At 35.7% G+C, this 10,340-nt stretch overlaps 1 protein-coding gene across 1 annotated transcript in view; it reads left to right on the forward strand.

The window, feature by feature from the left end:
* LOC102133231 (uncharacterized) overlaps positions 1-9,703 on the forward strand; it is a 360,266-nt gene extending 350,563 nt beyond the window's left edge. Inside the window, exon 6 of the transcript XR_012426450.1 lies at positions 9,615-9,703. The gene's annotated coding sequence lies outside the window, so the exon portion shown is untranslated. The remainder of the gene's footprint in view (positions 1-9,614) is intronic.
* The last annotated feature ends 637 nt before the right edge of the window (positions 9,704-10,340 follow it).

Here is a 10,340-nt window from a genome sequence, read left to right on the forward strand (position 1 = left end):
TATGTTTTCTTCTAGTGATTTTACAGTTTCAGGTCTAATATTTAAGAATTTAATCCATTTTGAGTTGATTTTTGCATATGTTGTGAGATAAAGATACAGTGTCATTCTTCTGCATATGGATATCCAATTTTACCAACATTATTTATTTAAGAGACTATCCTTTTTCTCATTTTGTGTTCTTGGCACCTTTGTCGAAAACCAAATGACTATAACTGTGTGGGTTTATTTCAGGAATTTCTGTCCTGTTCCATTGGTCAATGTGCCTGTTTTTATGCCAGCATCATGCTGCTTTAATAACTATATCTTTGTAATATATTTTGAAGTCAGGTAGTGTGATGTCTCTGGCACTCTTCTTTTTGTTCAAGATTGTTTGTCTATTCACGTTATTTTGTTGTTCCACATATATTTTAGAATTGTTTTTCTATTTCTGTGAAAAATGCTACTGGAATTTTTATAGGAATTACACTGAATCTGCAGATAACTTTGGGTACTATGGATATTTAAACAATATTAACTCTTCTAAACAATAAATACGGAATATTTTTCCATTTATTTGTGTCTTCTTCCTTTTCTTTTATCAATGTCTTATAGTTTTCAGTATACAAATCCTTTACCTCCTTGGTTAAATTCACTCAAGTATTTTAATTTTTTCGATATTATAGTAATGGGATTATTTTCATTTCTTTTCTTTTTTTTTTTAATTGTACTTTAAGTTCTAGGGTACATGTGCATAACGTGGAGGTTTGTTACGTATGTATACTTGTGCCATGTTGGCGTGCTGCACCCATCAATCAACTCGTCAGCACCCATCAACTCGTCATTTACATCAGGTATAACTCCCAATGCAATCCCTCCCCCCTCCCCCCTCCCCCTCCCCAGTGTATGATGTTCCCCTTCCTGAGTCCAAGTGATCTCATTGTTCAGTTCCCACCTATGAGTGAGAACATGCGGTGTTTGGTTTTCTGTTCTTGTGATAGTTTGCTGAGAATGATGGTTTCCAGCTGCATCCATGTCCCTACAAAGGACACAAACTCATCCTTTTTTATGGCTGCATAGTATTCCATGGTGTATATGTGCCACATTTTCTTAATCCAGTCTATCACTGATGGACATTTGGGTTGATTCCGAGTCTTTGCTATTGTGAATAGTGACGCAATAAACATACACGTGCATGTGTCTTTATAGCAGCATGATTTATAATCCTTTGGGTATATACCCAGTAATGGGATGGCTGGGTCATATGGTACATCTAGTTCTAGATCCTTGAGGAATCGCCATACTGTTTTCCATAATGATTGAACTAGTTTACAATCCCACCAACAGTGTAAAAGTGTTCCTATTTCTCCACATCCTCTCCAGCACTTGTTGTTTCCTGACTTTTTAAAGATTGCCATTCTAACTGGTGTGAGATGGTATCTCATTGTGGTTTTGATTTGCATTTCTCTGATGGCCAGTGATGATGAGCATTTTTTCATGTGTCTGTTGGCTGTATGAATGTCTTCTTTTGAGAAGTGTCTGTTCATATCCTTTGCCCACTCTTTGATGGGGTTGTTTGTTTTTTTCTTATAAATTTGTTGAGTTCTTTGTAGGTTCTGGATATTAGCCCTTTGTCAGATGAGTAGATTGCAAAAATTTTCTCCCATTCTGTAGGTTGCCTGTTCACTCTGATGGTAGTTTCTTTTGCTGTGCAGAAGTTCTTTAGTTTAATTAGATCCCATTTGTCAATTTTCGCTTTTGTTGCCATTGCTTTTGGTGTTTTAGACATGAAGTCCTTGCCCATGCCTATGTCCTGAATGGTATTACCTAGGTATTCTTCTAGGGTTTTTATGGTATTAGGTCTAACATTTAAGTCTCTAATCCATCTTGAATTAATTTTCGTATAAGGAGTAAGGAAAGGATCCAGTTTCAGCTTTCTACTTATGGCTAGCCAATTTTCCCAGCACCATTTATTAAATACGGAATCCCTTCCCCATTTCTTGTTTTTGTCAGGTTTGTCAAAGATCAGATGGCTGTAGATGTGTGGTATTATTTCTGAGGACTCTGTTCTGTTCCATTGGTCTATATCTCTGTTTTGGTACCAGTACCATGCTGTTTTGGTTACTGTAGCCTTGTAGTATAGTTTGAAGTCAGGTAGCGTGATGCCTCCAGCTTTGTTCTCTTGACTTAGGATTGTCTTGGCAATGCGGACTCTTTTTTGGTTCCATATGAACTTTAAAGCAGAATCAATATCGTGAAAATGGCCATACTGCCCAAGGTAATTTATAGATTCAATGCCATCCCCATCAAGCTACCAATGAGTTTCTTCACAGAATTGGTAAACGGGATTATTTTCTTATTTTTTTAACAGTTAATTGTTGGTTGGTAGAAATGCTACTGATTTTTGTAGGCTGATTTTGTACCCTGCAACTTTGCTGAATTCTATTATCAGTTCAAATAGTAATTTTGGTGGTCTTTAAGATTTTCTGTATATAAGATCATGTTGTCAGCAAACAGAGACAATTTCACTTCTTGCTTTCTATTTGGTAGCCTTTTGTTTCTTTTTCTTTCCTATTTGCTCTGGCTAGGACATCCAGTACTATGTTGAACGGGTGGACATTCTTGTCTTGTTTCAGATCTTAGAATAAAAGCTTTTAACTTTTTAACTTGAGCATGATGTTAACTATGGCTTATCATATATGGCCTTTATGGTATTGATGTAAATTTCTTCTCTTGCTAATTTGCTAATTTGTTGACAGCTTTTATCACAAAAGAATATTGGATTTTGTTAAATTCTTCTTTTCCATGTGGGTTTTGTCCTTCATTTTATTAATATGATGTATTACATTTATTTATTTGCATATGTTGAAGCATCCTTGTATCCTAGGGATAAATCCCATCTGATTATGTTGAAAGATCCTTTGGATTCAGTTTGCTGGTATTTTTAAAGGATTTTTATAACTATGTTCATTAGGGAAATTGGCCTGTAGTCTTCTTCCAGAGTCCTTGCCTGGCTTTGGCATCAGGCTAATGCTGGCCTCCTAAAATGAACTTAGAAGTATTAATGCTTCTCCACTTTTTTGGAAGAGTTTGAGAAGGATTGGTTCCTTAAATATTTTATAGAATTCAGCTAAGAAGCCATCAGGTGCTGGGCTTTTCTTTGTAGGGAACTTTATTATTGATTCCATCTCTTTCTTCATTTTTGGTCTATTCAGGTTTTCTATTTCTTCACAATTCGGTCTTGATAGGTCATATGTTTCTAGGAATTTATCAATTTCTTTTAGGTTATCCAATTGTTGGCATATACTTGTTCATAATAGTTTTTTATGATTCTTTGTATTTCTGTGGCACCAGTTGTGATATCTCCTCTTTCATTTCTGATTTTGCTTATTTGAGTATTCTTTCTGAAGGATAGCTTTGGGTGTAGTATTCTTGGTTGCAAACCTTTTTTTTTCCTTTCAGCACTTTAGAATATATTACCTCACTCTCTCCTAGCCTGCAAGATTTCTGCTGAGAAATTCACTGATAATGCCATAGTGGTTCCCTTGTATGGATCGTGGGGCTTGGAGACCTGGGGACCAGTCTGGAATCCAGCACTTCAGGACTGGCCAGACACAGGGGTGGATCTAAAGCCTGGGTTTGTCAGGTCCAGTCTGCAGGCTGGGTACACTGGGGCTGGTCTGGAGCCCAAGTCTGCAGGAGTTGGCCTGGTGCTGGGGTTCACAGAGGATGGCCTGGTGTTGAGGTTCATGTAGTCAGGTGTTCATTTTACTTTCCTTTTAATATATTCAGGCTGTCTCGCCCCTAGTTGAACTGTGTGGACTTGGGAAAGTGGTGACACTCCTAAAGTGAAATTATCCCTTCTGTCTTCTTCTTCAGTGCATCTTTTCTTTTCTTATTTCTGTGCTATACTCAGGTGATAAAATCTTTCATCTGAATTTCTTAGCTTTTGTGAAGGTATTCTCATGAATCGGTGGTTGTTCAAATGGATGTTTCTATATGGGAATAAGTGCTGTAAATGCTTATTCTACCATCTTGTAGGCATCATGTAAGGAATGTCTTTTCTTTAAGAATTTTAGTAGCCATTGATTATTATTGGCTTGATACATTATTTCAGTAGGGGTTGCAAAATGGGGGGTTGCAGTCTTAATTCTACCATTCATTCTGCTATCATTAGAATTCTTCAACATGGAAATTTTTTTATTAACTCGTTGTTTACCATAAAATATAGTTCAAAAAGAAAGTTATAATATATTTCATTTCTTTCTCTCTCTCTCTCTACCTTTTTTCTTGGGCACCTTTTAGAACAATAATTTGTTATCCTAGCAACCTCTAGTGGTGATCAATGTGGGGATTTTAGTATAATTATGAACTCATGGATTGAAAAAGTCTATTGGGATAAAAAGAATAATGTCTGAAATGAATTAAAAATATGATATATTTTTCAATCCATAATACAGACATTACTGTTTTTACCCTAATTGAATTGAGAGCTTTTTAAATAGACTACTGCCTGTCTTTGACATGTCTCCAAAAGCCTTATAGCTTCCTCTCTTTCTGACAAAAAATATCTAAAATAATCATTCCTGTCTGAAACCTGGAATCACTTATTTCTTCAAGAATCCTTTATTATTTTCATAAAAATGGTCATTAAGAGATCTTGCTTTATGCCCTTCTTTTGGGTATTTCTTTACTTTTGATAGAAACTAAAGATGGCAAAACTGGTTTGGGGCTCTTCATGTATGAATATGCCATTGGCAATGCCTGTTAGAAATTTTGGCTGCCAGGAAACCAGCTTCAATTGTCATTCAGCAAATCCTGCCAACATGCATTAATTAGACATGGTAGGTTATGCTTCAGTAACCAGTTAGCCCTAGTATCCCAGTGGCTTACCATACCAACAATTTACTTCTAGCTCATGGTACAATCCATTGTGGGTTGAAGGAGTATCAGCTCCACTTAATCTCCCAAAGCCCAGGCTGAAACAGGCATCACCATATTGGAAACATATAGCCTTCTCAGTTACTTAAATGGAGGACAGAGTACCAGAGGATCTCACATTGGCTTGAGTGGTTTAGCGGTGAAGTAACTCACATAACTTCAACTCACAATGTATTGTGATGTTATATGGCTCAACCTAACTACAAAGGAGTGAGAATGTTTGACCCACCTATAAGCTCAGAAGAGGAGAATTGGATATGTGTGAGCACTAGAAGTCTGCATCATAAAAAGGTAATTTAAGCTGAGTTTTGAAGCATATTAGACTACACTGGGGAACCCCTAGAGAAGGTATTCAGAGTCATTTCTGTAAAAACACTAAGGTTGGAGTGGGATAAACATAAGCGGGAGAGTTTGTTTCTAACTAGCTGTGTCATTTTGGGTCAATCACTTCACCTCTTTGAATCATATTTTCTCTTTAAAAACTAATTTCTAAAAACAAATGTTACTTAAATATTTCTTGAGCAGCTAACCAGTGGTTTAAAGCAAATTAAATCTTCTGTATGATCCCAATTCACAGAGCAAATATATGTGTGACTACTCTGTGTGAAGTATGGAGGACGGAGAGCTCAGATTCCAGATATTTCTCCTTTTGCCCCTCAATACCTATCAGTAGCTCTAGAGGCAGCACCACTAAAAAAATTAATTTCTCATACATTGTAACTTATGTTTCTTAATTTATTGACTTCTGATGCTTAATGGTCCTGGGAAGGGTGTCAGAGAGACATATTTTAAGACTTCATGTCAAAAACTCAAATCACTATTCGCTAGAAATGGGAGTAGAACACAGAAAATTCAGCCTATAACTATAAAAACAATTTGAATTCTTCCTTCTGAGACTCTTTGGAATCATGGTTATTTGCATGATGATAATCCAATATCCTATACATTCATATGTGGTTAAGTGTACACACATTCATAAATAGCTAACATGGTGGTGAGAATGCTACTGCCACTGTTGTTGTTGCTCTTAAACGTTTTGGAACCTTATCTAAAAGGGAAGGTGAATTTTTATAAAGCCCATTTTCAAACTGCAAGGGGAAATGTTTCCAGTTGCTCAGAGGAAGATATTTGTGCCAATATGAAAATTAATCAAATGAAGCCAATTTATTTTATTTATACCTTTTTTACTTCCACAAGACAAAAGGTGATGGCGAAATGCTAATTTCCCAAGGCTTTGTCTACATGGAAGAAAAGAGTATGAAGCACTGAAGTAATTTGATAATAAGAAAAGGTGGTAGGGAAGCCCTGTGAGATTCTACATCTCATGTAGAAGGTTTCCTCTGAGCTAAGACTATCCAAGATCATTGGGTCAGTTGTCCTGGGCTATTTTGAAATCAATTTAAGAATAGAATTTTGTTTGTACAACTAATGTACTACTTGCTCCATTCTCAGAAGTTATTCCTTAGGTATCTACTGAATACAAGAGATGTAGGAGAATTTTTTTAAAAAATCTTTTTTTCATCTCTTGTTTTCTGCAGATTCTTTAAGGACAAAACAAAATGTAATGGCTAAATGATGTTGTCCTACATCAACAAGGGTTTCCTAATAAATAAACATTCAATATATAATAATTAATATTTTATTATTTTGTGACACATTTTGAATACAGTAAATGATATTTCAGTAGAAATTCAGATTATTGATATGAGAATTGATAAGCAATAAGTCTTTATATATAGACCAATTTTTGGTATAGGCTATTATCATCATTATTATTATTATTATCCATACTCATCTTTGTGGTTGAAGAAAGCTTTTACAGTGTAATTAAGCAGCTCTGGGAGCCAGAATTTTCAAGGAATCTTGAAAATTGCTTGATGTTATCAGATTAAGATGCATGACAAAATGCTGGTGGATGTTTATCCTTAGTCATTTCAAACATTTCCTATTGTCCCATCTTCTTTCTGAACTACCAGAGTACTTTCTCTGTATAAGACACAATCAGGTACAGTAAAAGAAAAATTTCTGGCAATAGGAAGAAAGAGCCAATGTTCTTCCTTCTCTTTCTCTATTTCCAAGTACAAATGAGAGCATGGAGTATGTAACAAAATGATACATACCAACTGCAAATTTCCCTTTGACCACAGAATGAAGCAAGGATTAAGCATTTGCCTAGCTCATTAACTATGGAGTTAAAAAGGTTTGAATGGGAATATAACAGAACCATATTTGCAAAGCCTCACCACCTATCAGGATGTCAGCTTCACAATAGCTATTTCTTCCAGATTAAACATTTTCCTTTTTAATTTCTTTGAATTAGTTTTTCTGAAATTTCACCTCTTGGTTTAAGGTTTTGCATTTTTAGTAGTCCTCTCCATCTATCTGTACAAAAGTTAAAGAATTTCTAAGATTATAGAATTTTTTTCTAAATTATGCTTCATTAGCATTAGAAGATGTTCTTACAAATTTATCTTTCTTTTTTTTTTAAATTTATTTATTATTATTATACTTTAAGTTGTAGGGTACATGTGCATAACGTGCAGGTTTGTTACATATGTATACTTGTGCCATGTTGCTGTGCTGCACCCATCAACTCGTCATTTACATCAGGTATAACTCCCAATGCAATCCCTCCCCCCTCCCCCCTCCCCATGATAGGCCCCGGTGTGTGATGTTCCCCTTCCTGAGTCCGAGTGATCTCATTGTTCAGTTCCCACCTATGAGTGAGAACATGCGGTGTTTGGTTTTCTGTTCTTGTGATAGTTTGCTAAGAATGATGGATTCCAGCTGCATCCAAGTCCCTACAAAGGACTCAAACTCATCCTTTTTTATGGCTGCATAGTATTCCATGGTGTATATGTGCCACATTTTCTTAATCCAGTCTGTCACTGATGGACATTTGGGTTGATTCCAAGTCTTTGCTATTGTGAATAGTGCTGCAATAAACATACGTGTGCATGTGTCTTTATAGCAGCATAATTTATAATCCTTTGGGTATATACCCAGTAATGGGATGGCTGGGTCATATGGTACATCTAGTTCTAGATCCTTGAGGAATCGCCATACTGTTTTCCATAATGGTTGAACTAGTTTACAATCCCACCAACAGTGTAAAAGTGTTCCTATTTCTCCACATCCTCTCCAGCACCTGTTGTTTCCTGACTTTTTAAAGATTGCCATTCTAACTGGTGTGAGATGGTATCTCATTGTGATTTTGATTTGCATTTCTCTGATGGCCAGTGATGATGAGCATTTTTTCATGTGTCTGTTGGCTGTATGAATGTCTTCTTTTGAGAAATGTCTGTTCATATCCTTTGCCCACTTTTTGATGGGGTTGTTTGTTTTTTTCTTGTAAATTTGTTTGAGTTCTTTGTAGGTTCTGGATATTAGCCCTTTGTCAGATGAGTAGATTGCAAAAATTTTCTCCCATTCTGTAGGTTGCCTGTTCACTCTGATGGTAGTTTCTTTTGCTGTGCAGAAGCTCTTTAGTTTAATGAGATCCCATTTGTCAATTTTGGCTTTTGCTGCCGTTGCTTTTGGTGTTTTAGACATGAAGTCTTTGCCCATGCCATGCCATGCACCAGTAACAGACAAACAGAGAGCCAAATCAGGAATGAACTTCCATTCACAATTGCTTCAAAGAGAATCAAATACCTAGGAATCCAACTTACAAGGGATGTAAAGGACCTCTTCAAGGAGAACTACAAACCACTGCTCAGTGAAATAAAAGAGGACACAAACAAATGGAAGAACATACCATGCTCATGGATAGGAAGAATCAATATCGTGAAAATGGCCATATTGCCCAAGGTAATTTATAGATTCAATGCCATCTCCATCAAGCTACCAATGAGTTTCTTCACAGAATTGGAAAAAACTGCTTTAAAGTTCATATGGAACCAAAAAAGAGCCCGCATCTCCAAGACAATCCTAAGTCAAAAGAACAAAGCTGGAGGCATCACGCTACCTGACTTCAAACTATACTACAAGGCTACAGTAACCAAAACAGCATGGTACTGGTACCAAAACAGAGATATAGACCAATGGAACAGAACAGAGTCCTCAGAAATAATACCACACATCTACAGCCATTTGATCTTTGACAAACCTGAGAGAAACAAGAAATGGGGAAAGGATTCCCTATTTAATAAATGGTGCTGGGAAAATTGGCTAGCCATAAGTAGAAAGCTGAAACTGGATCCTTTCCTTACTCCTTATACGAAAATTAATTCAAGATGGATTAGAGACTTAAATGTTAGACCTAATACCATAAAAATCCTAGAGGAAAACCTAGGTAGTACCATTCAGGACATAGACAAATTTATCTTTCAATCATATACCTGATTTTATTTCACAGTACTTTACATTTCATTTCTCTTTGCTGTAAAGTTCCTAGTCTTGTTCGATAAAATAACCATGGGGATTTTATTCATTTTAAAGACAATTCTATAGGGCTACATTATCACATTTAAGTAAATGAGATTTACATTTTTACATTATTTCAAATGAAAAGAAGTGGATGTCTTTAAATTATTAAATCTTTTGTCAAAAATGCTTTAAAATTCTCTGTTTTATTTATCAGAGATTTTTAATTAAAGCTATTTCTTAGAAAATGAATTCCTTATGAAGAAAACATTGAATTCTCCTTTCATCTGTATATTAAACAGCTTATGCATTTTTTATTCCTTTAATTTTAGATGCCAATATTTTACCTCTTGGGTACTTTCTGTGTAGAAGATTCATAACAAGAACAATGTTTATTCTGCAATTCTTTATATAAAGGTGAGTACTCAAAAATGATTACAAGCTAACAATCAAAGTCTAATACAAGTTGTTGTGCTACAAAGTGGATAATCACATATCTTGGCAGGCCACACGTGGCCCAGTATTTTTGCAATCTAGATGAAGCAATAAGAACACTAAAGCATGTAACTGTGACTTAGCAAAAATTGACACATATAACCAAATGAGACCTTTGAATATTGACAAGCCCATTTTCTAGCTTAATGTAGAGAACTCAGCTCCTGCATCCACATGGTTGATCATCTAACTTCTGGAAAGGATCAAGAGGTTTGTTTTCTCACTGATTTCTATCATTCGTATAGTTTTTATGTCGCTGATTTGGTAGAAAATCAAATAGAAAGCACCTTAAGCAAAGTTGTTTTTGCCAATCTTTGAACTCAGGCCGGAAATTATGGTGTAGCCTAGCTCACTTATATAGTAAGTATCATAGTAAACAACAATTAATAATTCCTTTCTCCTCAGAAATGTAGTGAAATGGAGCAAGATTACATCCACATGGTGTAAATTGGCTTTTTGGTGTGCACTTGCATGGGTATGGCTGGGATATCAGAGCCTATGACAGTTGTTTTATAGTGTCACCTTAAAGCCTACTACGTATTGGTTGGCAGATAGTAATTTTA

This window comes from Macaca fascicularis, chromosome 17 (assembly GCF_037993035.2).
Source record: "Macaca fascicularis isolate 582-1 chromosome 17, T2T-MFA8v1.1".
Taxonomy (NCBI): domain Eukaryota; kingdom Metazoa; phylum Chordata; class Mammalia; order Primates; family Cercopithecidae; genus Macaca; species Macaca fascicularis.